The sequence below is a fragment of the Schistocerca gregaria genome, chromosome 2 (assembly GCF_023897955.1).
Source record: "Schistocerca gregaria isolate iqSchGreg1 chromosome 2, iqSchGreg1.2, whole genome shotgun sequence".
Lineage (NCBI taxonomy): Eukaryota > Metazoa > Arthropoda > Insecta > Orthoptera > Acrididae > Schistocerca > Schistocerca gregaria.
The window spans coordinates 377355568-377382373 of NC_064921.1; the positions used below are offsets into that span (position 1 = coordinate 377355568).

At 44.4% G+C, this 26806-nt stretch overlaps 1 protein-coding gene across 4 annotated transcripts in view; it reads left to right on the forward strand.

Annotated features, from left to right (window-relative positions):
- Positions 1–26806, forward strand: part of LOC126320425 (CUB domain-containing protein 2) — a 1159067-nt gene that overhangs the window by 655341 nt on the left and 476920 nt on the right. The window contains exon 1 of one of the 4 annotated variants that reach the window (XM_049993937.1): positions 25841–26113. The exons of the other annotated variants lie outside the window; for them this stretch is intronic. The gene's annotated coding sequence lies outside the window, so the exon portion shown is untranslated. Of the gene's footprint in view, positions 1–25840; positions 26114–26806 lie in introns of those variants that run through there. 4 annotated transcript variants of the gene reach the window in all.

Below are 26806 nucleotides of genomic sequence, written 5' to 3' on the forward strand. Positions count from 1 at the left end.
GTAGACTCTCTCTCTCTCTCTCTCTCTCTCTCTCTCTCTCTCTCCGTCTGTGTGTGTGTAAGCGCACGCGAGCACGTGCGCAGCCACGGGTGTATGCAGGGCGAACGTTCTATCGATCTTGTTTCACGTTCTTATTTGTGAAGACGGAGCGGACGGAATACATTTGTCGATGGCGGAAATGGAATGGTCCGTAATGTCTGTATATCGAAGTGAGTTGGAGCTCGAGGGTGAAATTCTATTGGCAGAGGACACGCGTGGTCGCCTTTGCCTGCCCGTTGGTGTCCAGTGAGGAGTGGAGGAAGGGGCTGGAGGAGGCGATGCGGAAGTAACTTTCTGAGAGCGTCGCCTCGCGCCCAAAGTTGTCCCCTCAGAGGGCGGCTGGCGGCCCATCTCCGGCCGTAGCGCCGGCTCAGGCAGCCGTAGCGCGCGCCCAATCTCGCTGGGATGGCGCGGCGGCAGCTGGGACATTGTCACTGCGGCGGAGCCCACAGCGTCCGCCACGCACAGATTGCCTACCAGGACGAATTTGGCCACCGACGCCAGAAGTCCACACGCGGCTGCAGCAACATTGCCCCTGTTCCCTGTCCAACACTCGGCTCGGTTTAAGGTCGTGTCCACGATATCCGTAGAGTGATCATCGTACGAAAAGTGAACCGTCTGACTTGTCGAAACTAGTACGAGAAGTATTAGTAGTCTTAATTTTCATCTAGATAAAATCAAGCTGCGGCCAACGAACTTGATTATATTGTAGTCCATCTACATCTACTCGCATACTCGGCCAGCTACCATACGGCGCATGGTGGAGGCATCTTGTACCATTGCTAGTCATTTCCTTGTATGTTCCGATTACCACTGGAGCGACGGAAAAATAACTGTCGGAAGCTTCCATGCTTTCCTGATTTATCTTACCTTCTCCTGGGACGTGATATATGTTGGGGGGGGGGGGGGGGAATAGTTATGTATTTGGTCACAGATACAGTTTCTCTAAACCATCTCGATAGTATATAGTTGTAAGTTTGAATGAACAGACTTTAATGTAGATTGACAACCGTCCGAAATTAATTCGCCGGCAGGGATGGCGGAGCGGTTCTAGGAGCTAAAGTTTAGAACCACTCGACCGCTACGGTCGCAGGTTCGAATCCTGCCTCGGGCACGGATGTGTGTGATGTCCTTAGGTTAGTTAGGTTTAAATAGTTCTAGGGGACTGATGACCTTAGAAGTTAAGTCCCATAGTGTTCAGAGCCATCTGAACCATCTGAAATTAATTCGAAATAAATTCGCTGATACGAATACCTTGTGATCAGCTGTGTTAGGTATTGGTGACGTAAGAAAATTTGTGCCAGACTGGTGAGCAGGAACCGCAGGTTCGAATCCTGCCTCGGGCACGGATGTGTGTGATGTCCTTAGGTTAGTTAGGTTATAGGGGACTGATGACGTTTGAAGTTAAGCCCCATAGTGGTCAGAGCCATTTTGAACCTCCTACGTCTAATAGACGCTGCTCATGCATGGTTGTTTACATCTTTGGGTGGGTTTAGTGTCATCTCTTAACAGTCGAATGGACTGTGTCTGTGGTACAATATCCACAGTCAACGTCTATCTTCAGTAGTTCTGGGAACAGGGGTGATGCAAAGCATTTTTTGAAGTGTGTAAATATGTAGACTGAAGAATAAAGATGTGTAGTGTTCATAACGTTTGCTTTATTTAAAATGTTTTCGAGTTTTCACAACAAAAGAATAGTTCGGAAGAATTACTTTTCAGCGGGCTCTCGTAATATTATATTCGCCTCTGGTCTATGTATTATACCTTTGCGCTGGTTCGAGTCTTATATCGGGTCTTGACGGCTGACTGTGGAGAATTAGTTTACCATTTAAGACAAGCAGCAGCCACGCTACGGGTTGGTTGTTATTTCCGTGTCCCGTTTATATTCTGTGTGTAGCACGCAGCCAGGCGCACGCACGGCGCCGGCGGAAGACGGGGCCCTGGCGCTGCGGGTTGCCTACCTGCCGACTGCTGGCTCCCCTGGGGGTCGTGGAGTGCTGTTCTCCGGAGGTTGTTTAGGACACGGCCGCACAGGAGCCATCCCGTATCCCAGCGGCCTTTACCTGCCGCTGTCCAGCCAACACACACACGTCTTTCGTGTATTGAGCTCGAGTTCCACCTGCAGTTCGAAATTCTGCAGCTCCGTCTTACACCGTACATGATAGAGACGACGCACGACGTCATTATATTTAAAGCAACATCCCGATCAGTTGACTACTGGTGGAATCCAAATGCAAGTGACTGCTGGAATACTGTTAAAGTCATTTAAATTGTAATATTTTCAGTAATGGTTTCTTTATTACCGTGGCTACACCGAAAGATGCGTCAAAGGAAGTAATATTCCGTGTAACAGGTTAAACTACGAGAAAGATGCGAACACTTTTTTCGGGAGATAGTCAATAAATTCGCACTCTGAAACTAAGAGAGATATTGTTACCTGGCGGATGCGAATGGCCTTATATTTGAGTGTATTTATTTGTGTTTGAATATCAAGAATTGAATGAAGAGCGTTATTACAATTCTTCTCGCAAACAGTACTTGAAGTTTAGGAAATATTGATTGAAAGGTCTTTATTACTCTATTTCCTGTTCAACTTCGTAATCAGAAAACTGAGTGCATTTTTCCTACGAATGAAATGCGAGGGAATATTTGGATCTTTGCAACGAAATGTAGATTTTAAAGCCAAACGCTTACAGAAAGCTATGCACCAAATTTATTTCAAAATCATTTTCAGAGATACTTACATGCGTTGAAAGTTTGGATACGTGATGGTCTCAAATCTAATTCGTAGAATGACGAACGTTGTGAAACGACACAATGCTAATGTCTACAACCAACGTTAATATATTAGTCTTCTTTTCTTCATATTGTTTTGGTATCTGCACTGCATTAAGCAAAAGTCATAAAACATAAAATATTATTTTGTGCAAAAACCGTACATTATGGATGGAAATGGGTGTCATTTCTTATAAAGACATAATAATACACTTCACACGTATTGTTGAGGAATAGTCAGAAACCTAAATACTTCCTGTCAAACTGATTTTCGGCCTTCTTTTGTGGAACCGGTGGATTATTAACAAAAAAATGGGAATTCACTGAATAAATGTTATTCTGCCATATGTAAAAGAAAGAACAGTCAGTGATATGCAATGTTTATTACCGAGAATGAATTTTCATTGTGCAGCGGAGTGTGCACTGATATGAAATTTCCTTGTACGAGGGCTATTCGGAAAGTAAGGAACGATAGGTCGCGAAATGGAAACCACAATGAAAATCAAAACTGTTTTATTTACAACAGTTAGCTACAACTTCCAGCTACTTATCTCCATAGTCGCCGATCGGACGTAGACGTTTGTTGTAGCGTTGACGAACTTCCCAATACCCTCGTTATAGAAGGCCAATTCTCTACGCTGGCCAAAATGTTGTCCTCATCGTTCATGTGAGCAGAGATGAAACTCAGAGGGAGAAAATCACGGGCTGTGTTGCGGGTAATGAAATATTTCCAATTGAAAACGATGCAGGAGCATCTTCATTGCAACTGAACAATGCGGCTGATAATCGGTTTGAAAAAGAAACCGCACGACAGTTATGTAATGTTGGCTGCATAGCTTCAGGCGAAATTTCTCACCAGGCCCTCGTACTTGGCGGGAGACACTATAGTCCTAGGTATCTTTATGTGCTCCCAGTGTGCCCAGAACTAAAAAGAAGGACGTAACGCGATCGACGGGCACATTAGAGGCACTGTGTAACACACCTGAGTGAAACTTCATCGGATTTTCACTGCGATTTCCATTTCGCGAACGATCGTTCCTTACTTTCCGAATAATCCTCGTAGATTAAAACTGTATGCCGACCCGTGACTCGAACCCAAGACCTCTGTCTTTCTTGGGAAAGTGCTCCACTAAGGTAGCCAAACGCGACTTTCGACCCATCCTCACAGCTTTACTTCCGCTAGTATGTCATCTCCTAACCTATTCGTTGACCTTTCGCCTGGCCAAATGTAAAAACAATTGCGTCAAATTAATATTAGACATTTTGCAGATATTAGGTTGACCGTTCTACTTTAAGTGCAATACTAATACAACAACCAGTGCGGTTGTTAAAATCAGTGCTTGATTTCAGCTGTAAACGAGAAAAACTGTAACTATCGGCTCCATTTCACACAGTGCGAGATGACAGCAACACGGCTTTCCGTCCTCCATTACGTGACTTTGATACTGGTTTCAAACATTAACAATGCAAGAGCGCAGGTATAAAAAGCGTTTGCGTTATCTGAATGCGTCTGACATCCGACGGAATAGTGACATTTATTTCGCCATTTGCAGGGCAATTTAATAAAAGATTACTGCTCCGCTGCATTCACCTTTTCTAATAAAGCACCATGGCGCTCCTGTTTTCGCACTGCTCGTTTCACACATTGGTGTGGATGAATCTCGTTAGTCCTTAATGACAGAAAGAGAGCAAAGGGGATCTGCTGTTCTCAATAACATAATACTGGTACGTAGACACGAACAAATGTGTAGATCAATATTTCAGGGAAGTGTTTGCATCGGCGAAAAAGTTCCATTCATACCTAATAGTATTCCCGTCAGTTCTCAGTTTCTTAATTTTTAGTTTTACAGTTTACATCGTCGACATGTGATGTTTCAATTACAAGAAACGGAAATACGTCCAAAAAAGTACTATTTATTACGCTTCATTTCTACATCAAAATAATTCTAGTTGACTTATAATTGATTACAAAGTTGCAAACTCATTGGTGGTAAGTACCTATGGATGAAAGGATGAGAACATTCCTCTCACTCAGGTGTTCTTGCGGATTCATTGTACCTCGGTTCCCAAATTTTGTACCTAAAGGGAAAGACTTATAACTTCAAAATCGACATGATTTATATGGAGACACTCTTATTTGGATACAGAAATTAGAAAATGAAGAAGTAGTATTTATTTTTTGCCGTTGAATTAACTTTTCATTCACATCGCACAACACCAACGATCACCATTTTCGTAACTGCCTCCCATTACGTCGTAGGAGTTTGAAATTTGGGTCCAAGATGCCTACTACCTTGCTTTCTAATGGTGTAATAGCGTGGCGCCCGCGACCTCAAACGGGCTAGGTGCCGCTTCAAACCTCAAGGTGTCGACGCATGCGAAAGAAGGATCAGAGCTCAGAATTTCATGTGAGATGTAAGGTGGGGTTAATGTTGTCATAATGGCGCCATATTTCACGGCAATTTTGTCAAACGCGACTGTGGACGTGTCATAGCATGGATATGTCGTCACACCTCTTCTTACCTAAATTTCAGCCATTCTTTTGACCTCTCTGCTATGGTGGACGTGAAAAGGTGTTTTTCGTATAGCTGACAGAGGAAAACATTTCACACATTCTGTCGCTCAGAATCGATAGAAAAGACGTAGGGGTGGTACAAAGGCCGTGAATAAAAGCATCCCTTGCCTTGAGGAGTTGATTCCTACACATTTCACGGTCGGAAACGACAGTTTACGGTGCGACAAGCAATAAGACGAGGTTCTTGACGACGTTCCACATTGCTGATTCATCCAGACTTTTCAACCCTTCTCTAAAGATATTGGGGGAGCTGCAACCACACGGAATATGGTCATCCCTTTGCAGTGCAATGTGGCCGAAATTTCAGCTCTAGTATAGAGGGTGGAACCCCTAGGAACCGTTGAAAACAATTCGATGAAGAGTGTTTATGCTTTTTCAACCCTCCTGCTTTGCGTGCACCAGTGGCGTGTGTATTGGGAAATGCAATTTTGAAATGCACAATACCCGTGGTGCAACTCGAGCACTTTTATTAGGCACTTTAAAAAATTCCCTGTGAAAGGGATGCTCGTTTACTCGTGCTCAGCTGCAGGTGGGACAGGCAACTTGTCCCGCACTAGCGCCAGCTGCTCGCGTGCGGAATCAGAGGGATGTCGAAAGGGTAGCTTATCTGGGCAGCAGGCAGTGATCAGCACGTGGATGTCTTTGCAGGGACACCTTTTTAACGGAGAGTGAGGGGGGTTGGGGGAAAGGGTGCAACGTTGACATGTGCATAAATAAAATGGCAAAGTTTCCCTCTAAGACCCCCCCTCCCGAACTTCGACAATACCCTTGGGGCCATCTGCACACCTTTGTTGAACACTTTAAAAATGTACCTTTACAGATACTTCGACACCCATTTGAGTGCCACTACGCTGCTGCTCCAGTGCCTGAAGATAGGCACTCTTTGGGTTCCACATGCCTGCAAGAACACGCTAGAGCAGCAGTGGGCCTAATTTCAAACTTCTGCGATGGAATGGACCTGATGGGATATCAGTTCGATTTTCTTCAGAGTACGCGAAGGAACTTGCCCCCCTTCTTGCAGCGGTGTACCGTACGTCTCTAGAAGAGCGTAGCGTTCCAAATGATTGGAAAAGAGCACAGGTCACCCCTGTTTTCAAGAAGAAACGTCGAACAGATGTGCAAAACAATAGACCTATATCTCTAACGTCGATCAGTTGTAGAATTTTGCAACAAGTATTATGTTCGAATATAATGACTTTTCTGGAAACTAGAAACCTACTCTGTAGGAATCAGCATGGGTTTCGAAAAAGGTGATCGTATGAATCCCAGCTCGCGCTTGTCGTTCATGAGACTCGGAGGGCCATAGACACAGGTTCCCAGGTAGATGCAGTGTTTCTTGCTACAATATAGCAGGTCAGCAACTGGAAGCAGTTAATTTCATAAATTATCTGGGAGTAGACATTAGGAGTGATTTAAAATGGAATGATCATATAAAGTTGATCGTCGGTAAAGCAGATGCCAGACTGAGATTCATTAGAAGAATCCTAAGGAAATGCAATCCGAAAACAAAGGAAGTAGGTTACAGTACACTTGTTCGCCCACTGCTTGAATAATGCTCACCAGTGTAGGATCCGTATCAGATAGGGTTGATAGAAGAGATAGAGAAGATCCAACGGAGAACAGCGCGCTTCGTTACAGGATCATTTAGTAATCGCGAAAGCGTTACGGAGATGATAGACAAACTCCAGTGGAAGACTCTGCAGGAGAGACGCTCAGTAGCTCGGTACGGGCTTTTGTTAAAGTTTCGAGAACATACCTTCACCGAGGAGTCAAACAGTATATTGCCCCTCTTACATATATCTCGCGAAGAGACCATGAGGATGAAATGAGAGAGATTAGAGCCCACACAGAGGCTCGCCGACAATCTTTGTTTCCACGAACAATACGAGACTGGATTAGATGGGAGAATCGATAGAGGTACTGAAAGTACCCTCCGCCATCCACCGTCAGGTGGATTGTGGAGTATGGATGTAGATGCAGATATCGATGTAGATTACGGTGTTTCAAAAACTTGACGCTTTCCTGAGAAATCAGTACCCAAAACAACCACCTCTGGCCGTAATAACGGCCTTGATACTCCTGGGCATTCAGTCAAATAGCTTGGATGGCGTGTACAGGTACAGCTCCCCATGCAGCTTCAGCACGATACCACAGTTCATCAAGAGTAGTGAATGGCGTATTGTGACGAGGCAGTGAGTTGGCCACCATTGACCAGACGTTTTCAATGAGTGACAGATCTGGAGAATGTCCTGGCCAGGGCAGCAGTCGAACATTTTCTGTATCCAGAAACGCCCGTACAGGAACTGCAATATGCGGTCGTGCATTGTCCTGCTGAAATGTGGGGTTTCGCAGGGATCGAACTGAAGGGTAGAGCCACGGGTCGTAACACATCTGAAATGTAACGTCCACTGCTCAAAGTGCCGTCAGTGCGAACAAGAGGTGACCGAAACGTGTAACCAATGGTACGCCAAACCATACCGCCGGGTGATACGCCAGTAAGGCGTTGACGAATACACGCTTCCAGTGAGCGCTCACCGCGATGTCGGAAAACAAGGATGCGACCATCATGTAAACAGAACCTGGATTCATCCGAAAAAATGACGTTTTACCTGTCGTGCACCGAGGTTCGTCGTTGAGTACACCATGGCAGGCGCTCCTGCCTGTGATGGAGCGTCAAGGGTAACCGCAGCCACGGTCTCCGAGCTGATAGTCCGTGCTGCTCCAAACGTCGTCGAACTATTTGTGTAGATGGTTGTTGTCTTGCAAACGTGCCCACCTGCTGACTCAGGGATCGAGACGTGGCTGCACGATCCGTCACAGCCATGCGGATAAGATGCCTGTCACCTCGACTGCTAGTGATACGAGGCCGTTGGAATCCAGCACAGCGTTCCGTATTACCCTCCTGAACCCACCGATTCCATATTCTGCTAACAGTCATTGGATCTCGACCAACGCGAGCACCAATGTCGCGATACGATAAACCGCAAACGCGGTAGGCTACAATCCGACCTTTATCAAAGTCGGAAACGTGATGTTACGCATTTTTTTTCTCCTTACACGAGGCTTCACAACAACTTTTCACCACACAACGCAGGTCAACTGCTGTTTGTGTACGAGAAATCGGTTGGAAACTTTCCTCATGTCAGCACGTTGTAGGTGTCGCCACCGGCGCCAAGCTTGTGTGAATGCTCTGAAAAGCTAATCATTTACATATCACAGCATCTTCTTCCTGTCGGTTAAATTTCGCGTCTGTAGCACGTCATCTCCGTGGTGTAGCAATTTTAATGGTCAGTAGGGTATCAGAACCACAGATCTCTTGTCGGTGCAGTTCGCATTCACAATGTAGGAAAGCGGCAACAGTGCAAGTCTATAGCGCCTTCAGAACGAGCCTGAATACACTGAAAGTTTCCTAATGCACAGTCCAGCATCTGAATTCCGCCTCTTCTGCAAAATTCACGTCGAATTTAACGCTGCGTGCGGAGTGATCGGTCAAGCGCAGTAACCAGGCCAGCGCCCCGCATCGCACGCCCTGGGCATTGGCCCGCGGATTAAACGCCCATTTCCGAGAACGGCAACTGCTGCTGCTACTGCCGGTGGCACTGCTGGCCCGCGCCGACCATTATCGTTCTTCACGCCCCGCTGGTAAGCGCGAGTTCTATCTGCATGCTGCTCTCGGCCCTCCTCCTACAAACTGGGGCGCGTAACCGGAAACTAATGTCGTAGCGGCAGACGGCTCTGAACGGGAAACTCAGACTTCAACATCTAGGCGGCTGCGTCAGGCTGAATGCCAGGTAACGGTGTTTGGTTCTGCGCGCTTTCCAGCATCTGCTGTCCAGCGTCTGATTGAGCTTATGCACTGACTGAGACACTGCTCTCGCATCTGGAAGAAACGGTGTTTCAGTATAGGTGCTGAGTGTTCTCTGTGCATGACAAAATACTTCCCTCGATAATACTTCAGCTGATCCCATCCTTCCAGCTTTGTACGGGTGAGTCGATCCTTTGTCATAAAAATGACCTTGACGCCCACCGAGAGGTTGAACGCCAATTTTGCCGCACTTCTTGGACGGTGTAAGTTTTTACTTAATTGTGTCGTAGCGCGCCGTGGTACGTTAGTATTAGGTTCACTTTACCCCAGCCGGCCGATGTGGCCGAGCGGTTCTAGGCGCCTCAGTCCGGAATCGCGCTGCTGCTACGCTCGCAGGTTCGAATACTGCCTCGGGCATGGGTGTGTGTGATGTCCTTAGGTTAGTTAGGTTTAAGTAGGGGGATTAATGACCTCAGATGTTAAGTCCCATAGTGCTTAGATCCATTTGAACCATCACTTTACCCCAAATTCCCTGTTATTTTCCACAGCTAGCAGCTCTTCAAAGATTCCGGAACAGATGCGCTTGAAGAAATAACAACCTTGAATATGTTAAGGTCTTTTAAAATTACTGCTACCAGTCACAAACTTTGTCAACTATTGTATTACTTATTTATTTAGCAACAGGTTTCGACGGTTAAACCTCATCTTCATACTAAATGGCATTACAAAAACAACTGTACAATAAGGTCATACTGTTGTTACATAGCCTTTTCGTAAATGCTGTGGTCAGCCTGTGGAAGAAGAGAAAAAGTAATAAGAGGCGATGTCACTTTAGAAGCTGGTCTGACGTTTGCATGTAAATGTTTTGTAAAGGTCACTCACTTTGTTCTTCTGGCGTTGCAGTCTCATTGTGATGTGTTGCGGTGTTTCCATTTCCGTGACTCTCTTGGTCATTTTCGTGCAAACATCAGTCCAGATTCCAAAGTGACATCTCCTCATACTAAGTTTTCTCTTCTTCCACAGGATGACCACAGCATTTACGAAAAGACTATGTAACGTCAAAGTTGTTTTTGTAATGCCATTTAGCCTGAAAAGATGAGGTTTAACCCTCGAAACATGTTACTAAAAATATAAGTAATACAATAGTTGACAAAGTTTGTGACTGGTAGCAGTAATTTAAAACAATCTTTACATATTTCTTGAGACAGTCACGGTCGAAAAATAGTGAAAATGGCTCCAAAAACAACTTTGAGGTTTGCCGATTACACTGTAATTCCGTAGCAGACCACAAGGGGCTTAGAAAATCAGTTAAGCGGAGTCTTGCGAAAGAGGTTGCAAGATGAAACTTAAAAATATAACGAGGGTAACGGAATCAAGTCGAGTTAATTCTAGTTATACTAAGGTACGTCGGTTGATTAGTAACTTAGACCTTAAAAGTAGAAGAGGTGTTATGCTTCTTGGTCAGGAAAATAACTGGCAATGACACAGGTAGACAGGATATGAAGTGCAGACTGGTTATATACAGAAAAGTATTTCTCAAAATGAGAAATTTGTTAACACGGAATAGAAAGTTAAGAGATACTAAAACTTTTCTGAATTGTTTGCTTGGAGTATAGTCTAGTACGGAACTGAAACGCAGATGTTAACATTTCGGACAAGAAGAGAACAAAAACTTTTGAAATGTGGTGTTAGAGAAGATTGGATTGGTATATGGAATAACTAATGGAAAGGAACAGAATCAAATTGGGAAGAAAAGATGTTTATGACACAAGACTGAAAGAAATGATCAATTGGAAGCACATGCCCTTGGGCATTAAAAAAATGTGTTTGGTAATTGAGGGAAGAGTGGGGCTAAAAACTGTTGAGGGAGATAAAGGCTTCAGTACAGTAAGTAGATTCAAATGGATGTACGTTGCAGTAGTTATGAGCAGGAGACTTGCGCAGGATAGACTAACGTGGGATGCTACAGCAAATCATACTTCGAATAAAGACCACAACAACGTTTCGCTCGCATATTTCGAACAACGGAAATGAACAGTACGCGATCAGAAGACATTTGGAAGTTTGACGCATTACAGTACGGAGTTGTGATAAGCCGCGTCACTTCCCTCTCGTTGAGAACGACTTATTTTTGGCCAAAAATAACGCCAAACACTTTCAGAGCTACAGATTCACTTTAAGAAGAATGTGAGCAGAGATGCTGGTTAATTTGTGTAACGAAGGAGTCAACAAAGAAGCACACGATGCTTATAACACAGTAATAAAAGTGCAAGGGCCGATCAGCGTGCCTTTAAATTGATTTACGCGGCGCGGGATTAGCCGAGCGGTCTACGGCGCTGCAGTCATGGACTGTGCGGCTGGTCCCATGCGGAGGTTCGAATCCTCCCTCGGGCATGGGTGCGTGTGTTTGTCCTTAGGATAATTTAGGTTCAGTAGTGTGTAAGCTTAGGGACTGATGACCTTAGCAGTTGAGTCCCATAAGATTTCACACACATTTGATTCACGCGCATTGATAACTTCAACTACTTGTTCTACTTTAAATCTAAACAAACTTTTGCCTGTGTGCTACTAGCTGCCATTCTTCCTCTTATCACTTTCCCCTATTTACTTACGGTCTACATTAACTCATTTTATATTCGTTAATATTTTACATAACACCATTCCTTATTCGAGTGGACTTTGGCGACCCAATTGCAACATAGAAATGTACACGGGCTCGTATCCAGGACATTGCACTCTCAGTATTACAATGGCCAACAAATGGCCGTCTGCCAAAGAACTTGGCCTCGGTAGATGTGGTCCGCCGCTACAGGGAACGCAGTTTTCTGAAAGAGTCTGGAATGAACCAGGGACGATGAACGAGGAAAAGGTATCCGTAGAAGTATGTTTGCACCATAGCGAAAGGCACATCTATTTGTTGGAATGCATTTCACTGCTTAGTGATTTGCTAGTGAAGACGTTCGGTAGTCGTTTTCGCAGGCAGCTATGTGACCGACAAATATGAAGTAAGAGTGTCATAATCTGACGTAAGTTATCCACATCAATTAGGAGCATAAAAGTTCTGCCACCTAGCCGGCGGATGACACTATTGCTGCTAAAGGCTGGGTTTTCATGTTAACATAATGGTTCCGATCCTCTAAAACACGCATACACACACACACACACACACACACACACACACACACACACACACATACGCACGCGCGCGCGCGCTGTTGTTTAACGCAGGTAAGTAATAAATCGTGTCTTGCATTAATGAATCATAATCTATAAGAGGGATGAAAGCTATGGAAGTGGAAGATGTGAAGGCGACCTTTCATCAAATGTTTATCTCAAGCTGCTTGTAGGGAATCGAGGAAAATCTTTGCTTGGGTAATCTTCAGTCTTGATAGATATCTCGTACGCACTAGTTTTCGCGTATCTCTAGAAGAAGAAATGAAGTGATAAATACAGGATGAACAATCATGCCGTAAAATGACATCCCATTTACCATCCACCTTCCAGGAAACGTTTCCAGGGGTCCAGGAAAAAGAAATACAGAGTGAACTGGCGATCTACATTCTGTAAAGATATACGTTCGCCTCGCCGTTTGCAGTGCATTAATGGTGGTTACGGTCCCCATATACGTTTCGCTCGTATTTGCTACCTTACACTGTAAGAAACAGCGCACGTAATAAGTCAGCCTGTTACACTGTACAAGAAGCATTTCGCATGCTCTTGTATTCCACTAGTGGCATTCGCAGTTAGGTTTATATCCGCCCCCCACCCCCTCCAACACTCCCACCCCCCTCCAACCCCCTCCCCCCCACCGGTTCTCACCAATCAACTACACGAAAAAGGAATAAAAGAATGACAGCTGAAAAGGGTGTTCCAGATACGCCTTCAAACACCGCGAGCTGCTCACTCACAGGAGGAAACGAAACCTATCAAAGCAGTTTGGCTTCGTAACTTTTAACACAATCATTGCAGAATCATGGTTTCCATCTCAAAGTGATGAATTTTCTGTTCTCTATCATCTCGGAAATTTTGACAATCAATACTGAAACACGCTTTATGAATGCGTCCCAGTTATGGGAGAGTTGGTAGCTAAGTGTCTGCTATTAACTAAGTGTTTGCTATAAACTAAGTGTCTGCTATAAGCGTTCTCCTGTAAAACTGACATCATATCGAATAATATGATGCGGTAAATACAACTGATAACTGATAACTGACTTAATAAAACAATTATTATACACAAATCAGGGACTGCTTATGAACGATAGTTCACTGTTTATGTTAAGAAAGAAGAGTCACAATGCCGGTGAACTGCCAGGTGAATTCCGAGAGTTGGGAAGGAGAGGAAGCTACTTATGTGATCCATACCCAAAGAAGATTTCAGTAAAAGCGTTTATATTTCCACATAAATTAGTTTCCAAATTTCTTAGCTAACTTTCCCAGAATAAAACTGCATGCAAACTGAGAGTCTCGGAAATATTAAGGAATTATAGAAATAAGAAAAACGTAAGAGAAAGCCTGGCTTACCGAACGTAGGCAAAAACGACTGAATGGAAGAGCATTCCCTTCATTTACACTCTCCCATATCCGTAGCTTGCGGATCTGCGTTCACAATCGAAGTGTTATGTGAAGTACTGATAACAGTCAGGGCGCTCTTCGGTTTTATATTGCGTAAATTGTCGCGGTCTCAAAGTTGCGAGTTTGTTGCTATTATAGTTCTTAAATCAGTTTTATGACATGTACGTCTCAATTTTTTTTTCAAGAATGTGTCTCAAATGCTATATTTCGCTCAACTGCAATGTCTTAGAAGTTGTACTAGCGAGATATGATAGGTACTGGTGTATTATTATTATTTTTTTATCGTACTAAACAAGGATCTGTGGCATGTTAAAAGCAGCTGTTGCGGCACAATATATTCGATGAGGGGAAGGAGGAGGGAGGATTGTGACCGTCTCTACAACTGCACCGTGGGTCTGCACCTGCTGGATACCTACAGCAGGAGGGGGACGGATGTCATCAGTCGGCAGCAGCGCAAGCGAAACGTCTGGGGCAAACAGCGCTTTTCAATTCTGGTGAGCAGCTGACCGCTCGCTCGTTCTGGTTTTTGAGTGCGCGAGTTCGTCGCCTGTGGACAAAATAAGGGTTCCCCTGAACCACAGGTGCTGCTTTTGGGAGTAAACCCAACTTTCTATGAGTAGGTCGCGATTTTAATGAGAAATGAGACAACGCTCATGCTACTAATTTCTTCTTTGTCTCCTTGAAGTCGAGACTAAAGAGTTTTCCTCGATGCGGCTACGTAGTTTGATACACTGGCACGACGAAGATATCAAGAAATTAGGTACAACTTGGTCAATAGAAATAAAATTTATTGTACTTATCTAACAGAATGTACTTCATTACGGTATATAAATTCTAACAAATTAAACCTAGCTACTTGATTTAACTTTCATGATAACGTAGTGACACTCTTCATATTTGTGGCAGTATTTTTTCTTGGAAAGCACACAAGTAACTTTATATTCGTTGTAAGCTCCTTATCTTATGAATGGATTCTCGGTGGTGTGACTGTGGTGCTTCCAGTATCCAAAGTACAGCGCCTGCTGTTGAGCTTGAATATGGTGGCCCATTCCTTCGATAACGCTTCTAAACAGCTTGTAGCGAAGGACTACGAGCGGGGAAGGCAGAAAACCCTTTCACCATCATTTTTTTAAGAATGAAAGACAACAATTTGTGGTTATTTTAATTCATGTTATAGTCAGAAGAGACAATATAAAAAAGTGTTTCCACCATTTCGCCAACACGTGGAGAGGTGTGATGTACAAGACTTATTCATAAGCACTTGCGGGGTTTCAGAAGCAGGCTACACAAAAACTACAGCAAACAGACACACGTGAGTTGCCACAGCGGTTCTTCAAGCTTTTACCCCTCACTACAGGTTTATGACACAGAAAATACGCAATTTAGAGACAGACGCCCGCTTTGCAAATCTGTTCATTTGGTTGCCTACTTGCACGAACGAACCAATTCTTTTCGACACAACGGAGCAAAGCGGAGGATTAATAATTAAACTTGAAGACAATACCATATGCAAGCGAGCCATAGTTGTGAGAGTTCTGAAAACCATTTGCAAGCTTCCCTTCATCAGTAGGATAGATAGCAATAACATTCTCTAATAACCCATTGTGGGACAAATACGTCTCAATGGCAGTGAAAGGATTTAGGGCGTGTGTTTCCTACGGTGCCAAGCGTTCTCCGGCAACCTGCTCCCAGCTATTACTAGGAGCAGTGAACTGGAAATAAAAATGCCTGCATTTGTCTCCTAAGTTGACTGGCAGACACAGAGGAATGAAAAATTGCTTTATGGAGCGATTTGGAGATCGCGAAATCGACGAAGGCCCTTGCATCTGAGGTAAGTGTGGTGCCATCGTATTCCGCATCGTATTTTTAAAGTAGATAATCGGCGATTCTTAGTAATCAACGAAGTCGTTCTTCAAATAAGGAATGCCTATAAGAATCACAAGAGCGTTGCAGTGAGCAGGTGGTATGTTCCGAGTGAAGCATGTAGCAGAATTGGGAGGTGCTAAAGCTGAGTTGAACCGGTGAGTGAACATTGCTTTTGAACATATTTTATTTCAACGAAAATTTATGCAAAAAAGGGACACCAGTGAAATAAAAACTAAGGCAATAACAAATTTGTCTCATTTCTCGTGGATAATGCTTGGAATTCCATGGTTGAGTGCTGAAGATTCATATGACAATATTACTTCTCCAAAAATCATTTAAACATTAATGGATTTAGAGTGAACCCCCTCTATATATCCGTAACAATTTAAGTAAAACATATTTAACGTTAGCAGTAACCAGCTGACAAGCATTTAATTAAACAGAATAATTCGTACCACATGTGGCGTCACAACGGAGTTAACTCTGTATTAATTTGGCAAATCACTAACACCAGCTCTTGGATTTATTGTTAAATATGGGTCGCATTGACAAGATTGATTACATTTGTAACACCAGTATAATCGATAAAATTGCAGTAGCAACGGGGCTACGCATTCATTAACACGCTCTACTCACGCGTATATTCAGCAATGTACGTGGACTGTACGCCCCCACCACAACTACATATTTGGATGTATGGGGTTACAGAGTCCTGTCTACGTCGTGCAGTAACACAGTCAAACTGTATTCCACCCTCTTTAACAAACTCTATTATCAACTGCACGAGTCCACGAAATGCAGTTATATTCGTGGCATTACTGGAGAAAAATATCTCTTATCGCACTAAGTCCCTAAAACGGAACCATTACTCGGTAACCAAAATAAGGCTCCAGTAGCCATAATTTTAATAGCCATAGTTCTAACACATCAGCTAAAATATCACTGGATGCACCCAAGTGAGCTTCGTGCCACAGTTACAGGTCAGAAGCAATAAAACGATAATCAGATGGATTCAGCTTTACCAACTTCGCGTAAATGTGAGAGATTGTCCGCACCACCACCGTGCTATTGGATAAAAACATCACAGCTGTCCATGCGCTGGCTTGAGCTACAGGGGGACACACTATCCGATAGTACTAAACATTGCATACAAAAATCTTCGATTGACCAATAGAGTCCAGAATTATTTCACCGTTTACAAAATACAGCGACCAAATACACCATGTTATCAAAAGTATCTGGACACCTGGCTGAAAATGACTTACAAATTCGTGGCACTCTCCACCGGTAAAGATGGAATTCAATATGGTGTTGGCCCAACCCTTAGCTCTGATGACAGCTTCCATCTCGCATGCATACGTTTAATCAGGTGTTGGAAGGTTTCTTGGGGGAATGCCAGCCCATTCTTTGCCGAGTGCTGCACTGAGGAGAGGCATCGATGTCTGTCGGTGAGGTCTGGCACAAAGTCGGCATTCCAAAACGTCCCAAAGGTGTTAGGACTGAGGTCAGGACTCGATGTAGGTCAGTCCATTCATTACAGGGATGTGTTTGTCGTGCAACCACTCCGTCACAGGCCGTGCATTATGAACAGGTGATCGATCGTGTTGAAAGATGCAATCGTCATCCCCGAATTGCTCTTTAACAGCGGGAAGCTAGAAGGTGCTTAAAACATCAATGATGGTCTGTGCTGTGATAGTGCCACGCAAAACAACAAGGGGTGCAAGCCCCCTCCATGAAAAACGCAACTGTTGACACTACACTCGCTGACAGATGACGTTCACCGGGCATTCGCCTTACCCACACCCTGCTATCGGATCGCCACATTGTGTACCGTGATTCGTTACTGCATTAAACGTTTTCCCACTGTCCAACAAGGGGTGGAATTCAGTTGCTCTCTACACCAACCGAAGCGTCGTTTTGCATTTTCCGGCGCTATGTGTGGCTTATGAGCAGCCGCTCTACCAAGTTTTCTCATCTCCCGCCTAACTGTCACAGTACTTGTAGTGGATCCTGATGCAGTTTGGAATACGCGTGATGGTCTGAATAGATGTCTGCCTATTACACATTACGACCCTCTTCAAGTATCGGCGGTCTCTGTCAGTCAACAGACGATGTCAACCTGTACGCTTTTGTACTGTACGTGTGTGTCCCTTCACGTTTACACTTCACTATCACATCGGAAACGATGGACCTAGGAATGTTGAGGAGCGTCGAAATCTTGCGTAGAGACGTACGACATTAGTGATACCCAATCACCTGACCACTTTTGAAGTCCGTAAGTTCTGCGGAGCGCCCCATTCCGTTCTCTCTCGATCTCTAATGACTACTGAGGTCGCTAATATTGAGTACCTGGCAGCAAGTGGCAGCACAATGCACCTAATATGAAAAACCTATATTTTTGGGGTGTCCGGATACTTTTGATCACGTAGTGTAAGATATCTAGACAGTACAGCGATCCTGGACCTCAGATGTCAGCCTCCTAGAGGCCGTCGAAACCACTTCGTGTCCGTCGAACGATCGTTCTCTCACGCGAGAGAAAAAAGGCTCTGTTTATCGGAGCACACTCCCAGAGGCGAGGTCCTAGCAGCGCAGCCGTTCGCCAGTTCTCGGTGGCATGCTTCAGTGCTGGGTCGCGCGAATTGCCTTGGCGTGGAATTTAACTTGCAGCGGACGTGTGACGTCTCGTGACTGGTGCACTAGAGGGCGGGCTTTAGTGAGTGAGTACTTGCTCGGCTAGCAGGGACCTAATGTCAGATCGGACAAGCAGTAGCTAGCTGGAGGTGGTGCTGGATAAAACTGACGGTCTTGGCGAGATTCAGTTGTAACCATTGAATTTGATTTGTTTCTCGAGAACGTAAGTGTGGCTTTGTGTCTGTCTTTTGACGCCTTGGCTACAAGCTGTGTTCCTGTTTTGTTGCTGTGTAAGGTTCGCGGCAGACGTTGCAGGGAGCCAGATGGAGGCCGTTCATGAACTGTTAGTGGCGTACATACTATAGTGCAGTGGTCGCATCTCTCAATGTTTCTCAAGGTAGGTAGCTGCAGGGCTTTAAAGCGTTGCCTTTGGAGTTGTGAGAAGTTCACCACGCCTCGTGTGTCAAACGATCGTGGTGACCTTTATGTAGACTGACTTTATAGGTGTGGCAGTGCAGAGGGTTAACCCGGTTCCGTTGATTAAAATTTCCGAATAAATCTGAGAATTATAAATATGTGTGGTATTTATTCTGGCGGACATGTCTGACAGAACAGACACCAATCATATCTATAAATTTACAGGTGCGACGGCTGTTTGATAAAAAAGTTTCAGTGCGGACGCACAAAAAAAAGAATCGAACTCCTATCGGAATCAAAAATCTACGAGGAGGAGGTTAATGGTCGAGAGCCGCTGCGGTGCGACGGTAGCTGGGAATCTGGGCCTGACAGGAACCCTATGCGGATTACCGACGAGGTTAAGGCAACTGTTCTAGAGTAGCGGAGCATCGGGATTTGAGCCCTGCCCGGCACAAATTTTCATCTCTCCTGTCTTCTCACCCATCCAGTTTCCTTTCCAGTCCTTTCACCTTAATTGTTCATGTAAATCAGGGAAGCATTACATATCCTAATTAGTAGCGTGTCGCGCACGGTGCTAAGAGAGCGTGGATCAGGCAGCACACGCATGTGTGACTTCGTGCGACTCGTCGGAAGCTGAGAGCAGACGTAAGGAAAGTTTCTGTGGGTTTTGGTGAACTTTCCGAACTCGCCTAGTCAAGTGAAATTTTTCTTTTGCCTCAAAACACAACACATAAGCAGTGTAAGTACGAAAACATACAGGTCAAATCTTATACGATTCACAAAACTGACACCGCCCAAACTTAACGTCGTTGTGGTAACTGAAGTCCTCGGAGACCTGGAGGGTACCAGGTAGCAAAATTAAGAAAAACAGTTGCAAACAATGTCTGCACCATAGTCCGTCATTAGATAACAGTATCATGGTGAGATAAACGCCAAAGAGAAATGACTGTCGATCAACGAAATACCCAGAAGAAACAAGTATGACCGACTTACATGAGTGCGTGGTGTACGTCTGAACATACATCACGAACAATCCTTTCTTCCCCTCTCCACCGTCAATTTACATATAACGGACGAGTTAACTGGAGGACATAGAAAATGATGTGTGGAAGCCTAAAGAACTCTGCGATTTTTTGACAGAACACGTAGAAGATGCAACAGGTCTAGTAAAGAGGGCGTAAATTATCCTTGTCCTTCCTCATTTGGACTTTGCTCGGCTACATGGGATTGACAAAAGACATTAAAACAGTTAAAAGGAAGACAAATCGTTTAGTTTTATAACCAAACCAGGCAGAGAGTGTTACGGATACGATAAGCGACTTGAGAAGGTAGTGCAGACGTTGAAACAAGGACCTTGCGTTTTTGCGACGAGAACTTTCCACGAAATTGCAATCAACAACTTTCTCCTCCGTAGGATTAAACATTTTGCTGACTCCCATTTACGTAGAGAGTATTGATCATTGGGGTAAAATAAGAAAAATCGGTGTCTCCACGGAAAGTTGTATTTTTGCTTATTTTTCACATATGCCATTGGACGCCGGCCGATGTGGCCGTGCGGTTCTAGGCACTTCAGTCTAGAACCGCGTGACCGCTACGGTCGCAGGTTCGAATCCTGCCTCAGGCATGGATGTGTGTGATGTCCTTAGGTTAGTTAGGTTTAAGTAGTTCTAAGTTCTAGGGGACTGATGACCACAGATGTTGAGTCCCATAGTGCTCAGAGCCATTTTACTATTGGAGAGTGGATTGACTGAGAAATATTCGAAAGCGTTTCTACGTATCCTGTGCGATACACTTATGTGTGAATTGCGGAGTGATCATGCAGATTTAAAGATGACTCTTCTATATTCGACGTTTCACGCTGAACCTATTACGCAGCGGTAAAGAATACATTTCTCACTTGTGTTGACGAACGCTAATAACCTATGTTAACATGAACTGGCGCTCCAGTCTATAACTTACAACACTGAGAGCTTAACGGTTTCTTAAGATCAGGAATTAAAGAAACTTTTACTGGTGCCTTTCATTAAAACTTTATGAACATGCCAACGAGAGCTGGGACCTCTGCTGCGAAGTTTGAGGTGGAACAGAACAAGCTGGGAGCTCTTTCAAGAAAATGAGGAAACTTCTGACAAGCCACGCACTCGACTACTTTGCTGTTACGTATTTAGTATCGTGGCAGCCGACGTCTAGCCACGGAGACTCAATCGGCGGCCATGGAAAGGAGTCTTCTGTACACCGGAGAGATACTTTTTAATGATGAAATCCTTGTACCGAGTCTGCAGACCTGAGCAGTAGGGAAGACACTGCGAAACGATTGCTGCTTTTCGTTATACCAGACGATGTGTTCAGCTAGGTCGTAGGTCTCATTGATGGTCTTTTGATTCATTCGGCATTCTTCATCTACCGCCAGGGAAATCATTTTTCATCTGTCATTAAGTCTCACAAAAAGTAAGTAGTGTACATTACACTGAGGCATTCGCTGTGCTTATCCTGGAAGTGAAAGTAGGGTTGATTTCATGTAATGTTACAGTTTGTACGAACTTCTTTCTAAATATTAAATTGTGTCTGTTTTGGATGCTGCTGTTCTCCTTCCGAGAGTGAGTTACCATAATACGAGCTCTAACACGAGAGCGAGCAGTGTAGTTGGAATAGTCAGTTCAAATCTACCTGCGGCCATCCAGGTTTACATTACCCTAAATCGCTTTAGGAGAATTACGTGATGGTTTCGTTGGCCGGGCACGGCAGGGTTTCATTCCACATCCTTCCTCAGTTCACAACTATTGCTTATTTTAAAAATACAGAGGTCAGAGCTGTTGAAGAAAGAATTAACCAATAATATTGCAACATCGAATTTTCTATACAACGCAATTTTGTCATCCACCATGAGTGTTGATGCTCAGTTACAGGGAGTACCTTTTATCTTTTTTATGAGATTCGGATATTATTGTATTTCACGCAGTTCTTATTTACTTGCGACGCCTGTAGACCTGGATATGAGTTCGTATTTCTGAGTGCACTGGACACACTTGCTGTTTGAAGCCTGTCTCTCATTTCGTCATTATCGTCGTCTTCGGGACAATCTTACGACGCGCTCGAGCCACGGCCTATGTCAGCACGTTGTACTTAGGGTCGTTGAAGAAATAACTCACCACAATTTTTTTCTTTGAACTTATTTCTTCTTAAGTGCTAGAATATGGTGACCATCAAGATCTCCATTTTTTTCTATATAGTCTCCCATCACTTTCTGTGACGTTGTGTAAGAGCATGTATTCCCTGTTGGTAAATGCTCTGGTCCTGTGTTCGTAGTCTTGTCTTCACTAATGAATTACGCTCACGTCAGCTTCAAAATTTGTTCCTCAAGGAGAATCCTTGAGTGGCCCAAAGAGACGGAAGTCCAACGTTGCCAGGCCTGTGCTACTGGGAGGGAGAGGCAATGATGTCAATCCCAATTTAGTGAAGTTTTCCTGAGTTCAAAGGCTTGTGCGTGGGCGTGCATTCTCGTGTTGGAGCAACATTTAGTTTGGTTTGGATCTTTGTCAGACCGAAAATGTCGGAAAGGATTCCTTATTTTATTCAGAACCTTCACAGATACCTATGGATTAATGGTTGACCCTTTTGGAAACACATTCATGAGAATGGCACGATCACCATCCCGAAAGATTGTCACTTATGACTTTGTCCAGAAAATGGAACTGCCTTGAATGTCTTCTTTTTTTGGTGATTGCAAGCGGTATTACTCCAGTAGCTACCTTTTTGTTGCCGGATCAAAGTGAATCATCTAGGCTTTTTCTCTTGTAACGATCCGTGACAGAAAGGCCTCTCCATTGACGTCAGACTGCTTGTAATGTCTCTTGCAGCGGTCTCTCCGCTATATTTTCAGAAACGTTTATAAATTATTTAACTCAGTACATATCTCGAAATATCTCTTCTTATCTTACCGATTCCTAAACTTTAATATACGATGATTATCAATGCAAAGAAGTTTCAAGCCCTATTATTTCTTGCAGCGTGCATTTACTCCATGGAATAGCTTCTCTGCTATGTTTCCTGTTATGAAAAGAATGATTCAGATCTTGCCGATTAGCATGAAAGAACGAAGATGTATATGTATGTATTGTTGAGCTAGTCGCCATCTTGATCAGATTCTGTATGAGAAGGAATTTAATACATGAACTAAACTTAAGTAAGTGTGTTCGCGTATCATTTAACTAATTATTATTGACAGTGTCTGCTGACTACGCTGTGTTGCACTGGAGCAGTGGGGAACGTCTGATTTCCACTGGAGGAACCTGCCGTTTTGTACGCTCAAGATATCCAGTTTATTGCTTTCAATAAATGGGCTAACACGGTCTTATCAGCAGATCTCCGGTCTTCCCCATATGATCACCGAAAGTTAATAATTATTACAAGTGTTTTCAGGAGATCGATGGACAATTTTCTTCGCACCGAGACTTCGAAATTGCTTCACTGCCTTATGGAATTTAAGTTAAGCTCAATTTAATCAGTATTGAACAGTGTGAATGTGATATGCCTGCTTTGTGAATGAAAATACCCTTAATATGCGCATGTTTTTTACTATCCTGATCAGTGAAGCTAAATCAGGTCGGTGTGAGAGAGGTTTTTAAATTTCAGATCCCAAATAAAATATTAAATGCTCCAACAATTCAAATGAATTTTCTTTGAATCTTGTGGTCTGTTGTGAACATTCATGGAACCCATTTTGAGCATACCTTTGAATATCCAAGAGACTCAGTCTCTTTGGAGACGCAATTTCAAGGCTCAACCAGAGCTGTAGAGCTAATTGTACAGTTGTGATGCCTCGGTCTCCATGAACAATGTCGGGAGCAGCGGCTGTGGCAGGAGAAATTGAACATGGCGGACAACGATGCTCAGTTTCTGCGCTTCCTGGCGCTTTAACTCTCTTTATCTATCGCCCTACGGTACTCCTACAAACGGCATCATTACCATACACTACAGACAAATGTTAATGGATCGTCACCACGTTTTCTTTTCCCACAACCAAGAAATAGATCACAGCATGTTGCTTGTAACGAGTGTCTTCTGTAGACGTCATTTTGGTAGTTCACTATGGCTCTGTCATTAGGAATTGTTCGAAACTTTGCGTTTTATTGTATGTACAGGGTGTGCCTCCTAAGAGTGGTGAGTTTCATTTTCTCTGGTATTTCGGCAGATGTCTGTCTGCAGTTTGATTTCTGCAGACAAACACTGCTCCTCAGGTCTTTCATGTGACATCGGAAATCTTTTTTTTTTTTTTTTTTTTTTACGCACAAACTCTCTCTCTCTCTCTCTCTCTCTCTCTCACTCTCACTCACTCACTCACACACACACACACACACACACACACACACACACACACACACACACACACAAATGGGACAGATGAAACTGCCAACATATACCGCGTGTATTACTATGTGTGGCAGCTAACGGTACGTGGCTGTCGCGATCACGAAACGTAGATTGCATCAGTTACAGTGGAACGTAATTTTGAGTAGAATTATGAGCTATCGTGGTGATTGTCGAGTGTCACACAGATGCTCCCCACTTTATCTTTGCCTGCTATTCTCGGTTTGAAAAAGAAACTTTGTACTTCACAGACGCTTACGCAGTGGAGCATGTCTTGGAGGGAGAGTCGCTGCCAGATGTAGAAGTAAATTTCGTCGTACCCCAGGTAAATATTTTGGGACCCTTGATGTTTATGTTGTATATTAATGACTACCAGACAAAATCTCTGACCTTTTGCAGATCATGTGGTTATGTATAGTGATACACTGTTTGAAAAAATCTGCACATATATAATCACGTCTTGAGAAGATTTATAAGTGGTGCAAAGATTGACAAATTAAATATCCAGAAATTTAAAATTGTACATTTCCTAAAACGATTACAATGGAAATGCATCACAGTTGGAATCACTGAACTGATGCACTTACATGGGTGTAACAATTTCTGGGCGATACAAAATGAAATGATCACATAGGCCAGTTCGTATGTAAGACGGGTGGCAAACTTCGTTCCATTGACACGATGTTGGGAAAAACAACACACAACAAACTGCTTACAAAACATTGTTGCGACCCATCCTAAAATATTGCTCAAGTTCGTGACACCCAGATCAAATAGGGTAACAAGAGAATATTGAACGTACAGAAAAAAGGACTACACGAATGGGGACAGGTTTGTTTGACCCACAGGAGGCACACAGATACTGAAAAACCTGAAAATTTCATGAACCAGTATTGAGGAATCTAGGAATATACTAGAACCGCTCCTGCGCAGCACTCTCCTAGGGACTGCGTAGACAAGATGAAACACAGTGTGCACAGAGGCATTTAAGTAATGTTTCATCTTGCGATGCTTACACGTTTGGAACTGGAAGAAACTCTAATGCGTGGTGCATTGGGAAATACCTCCTGTCAGGTACTTCACTGAGGAACTAGAAAGACCGCTTTTCCGAAAATTGGTGTGTACCAGTATCATTTTCTGTCAGAATTGTTAGTATCTTAGAATTACGGTTCCCTGCAATCTGGAAGGAAATGGGGAAGAGAGGTTGAAAAAAATTTAGATGCCAGTTCGTCACGATCTTTTTACAGTTATCGAATATGCAGTTATGAAATCACGGGAGGCTATGACCTTACGTCTGGTAGTTTTCAGGAGCCTTTTTTCCGAATTTTAAACTATGAACAGAGGATAGTTATGATCTGAAGCAGGTGTAGTCATTCATTCAGCTGATGCATGAGACACCCACCGGTCGCCAGTGCCACCACTAAGTCATCTTGCACTCCGGGGAGAGAAGTGTAGCAGTTACACACATGGCAGCACTGAACAAGCAGAGCCAAGATGAAGGGAGCTCGGACCCTTAGCGGAGGTTCTGAGAAGACGAAAGCGCGTACAATACTGGCGGCGGCCGACGCCGTTACCAGTGGGGAGGATTTGCCGCGAGTATCTCCACTGTCAGGCGTCTGGGGCGCCTTTCGCGGAATCAATGCGTCTAATGCGCGCGGAACGGGGAGCGTTACGTATCTCGCGAGCGCACAATGCCCGGTCTGTGTAAACTCTGATAGGCGCCGCCACCGCCACCGACGCTTCCTCGGCTCCTCTCGGGAGCCTTCGGTCGTTCCCGCCGCCGGCAGACGCTGCCGAGGAGCGCGCCCAGCTCAGTCGTGCGTCGCGCGGCGGCCGGGTCGCACGCAGTCAAGCGAGCCGCAACCATCGGCCGCACGAGCGCCACCGTCGCGGTCGCCATCTGCTGCGTGCTCGTGCTCATGGCGGCCTTCGTCGTGCTGATCGCGACGCTCGGCTCGAGGCGCGGCACGGCGCCGCCCCCGGGGGCCGCTCCCGCGCCCGCCCCCAGCAGCGACGCCGCCCGAGCGCACGGCGCCGCCTCCCCGCCGGCAGCCGGATAGCCGCAGGTACGGATGGCCGTGCCACAGGTTGCACTTGGCACCCCCGCAGCTGCATCGAGTCTTCTTTCCCACAACGTGGAAAACAGGCACTTCCTTCTCCTTTAGAAATCTCCAGACGATTTGGGAAGTTTCGCCCCCTCTGCTGAACTGTAGTGTGTCGTCAAGCTGAGTTTAGCAATATCGCAGACGCATTTAGTAAACGTAACTTCAGCTTGTGACTATGGAGTGTGGGACGGCGGCTGGTCGATGAATTGTATAAACAATTTTCTAACAGCCAATATTTTTATAGCTTTATATTTAGGCTATCATTTTCGACTCCTCAATAGAGCCATGTTCAACGAAACAAAGCATCCAGTCGTTAAAAGTATATAACAGGGACCCACGAGCAATGTGTGCTCTTCACACATGTAACAAAATGTGAATACCACACATTACTCGTAAAGAGATCAGGGGCAGACATTAGTTCCCCGTTACACACTTAAGCGACTGGATGCCTGGTGAAACGGAGGTTGTAGGTAAGAGTCACTCTTGGACATGGGCGGCGGTTTTAAATGTTCAGTTACCATGTTACAATGACGTAAATCATCATCTATGTTCATCTGGTGGTATGCAGACACTGTATCATAATTAATTGCAAAAACTATCACGAATGAAAGTATACAATAAGAGAAACAAAAACATTCAATAAAAATGAGTCCA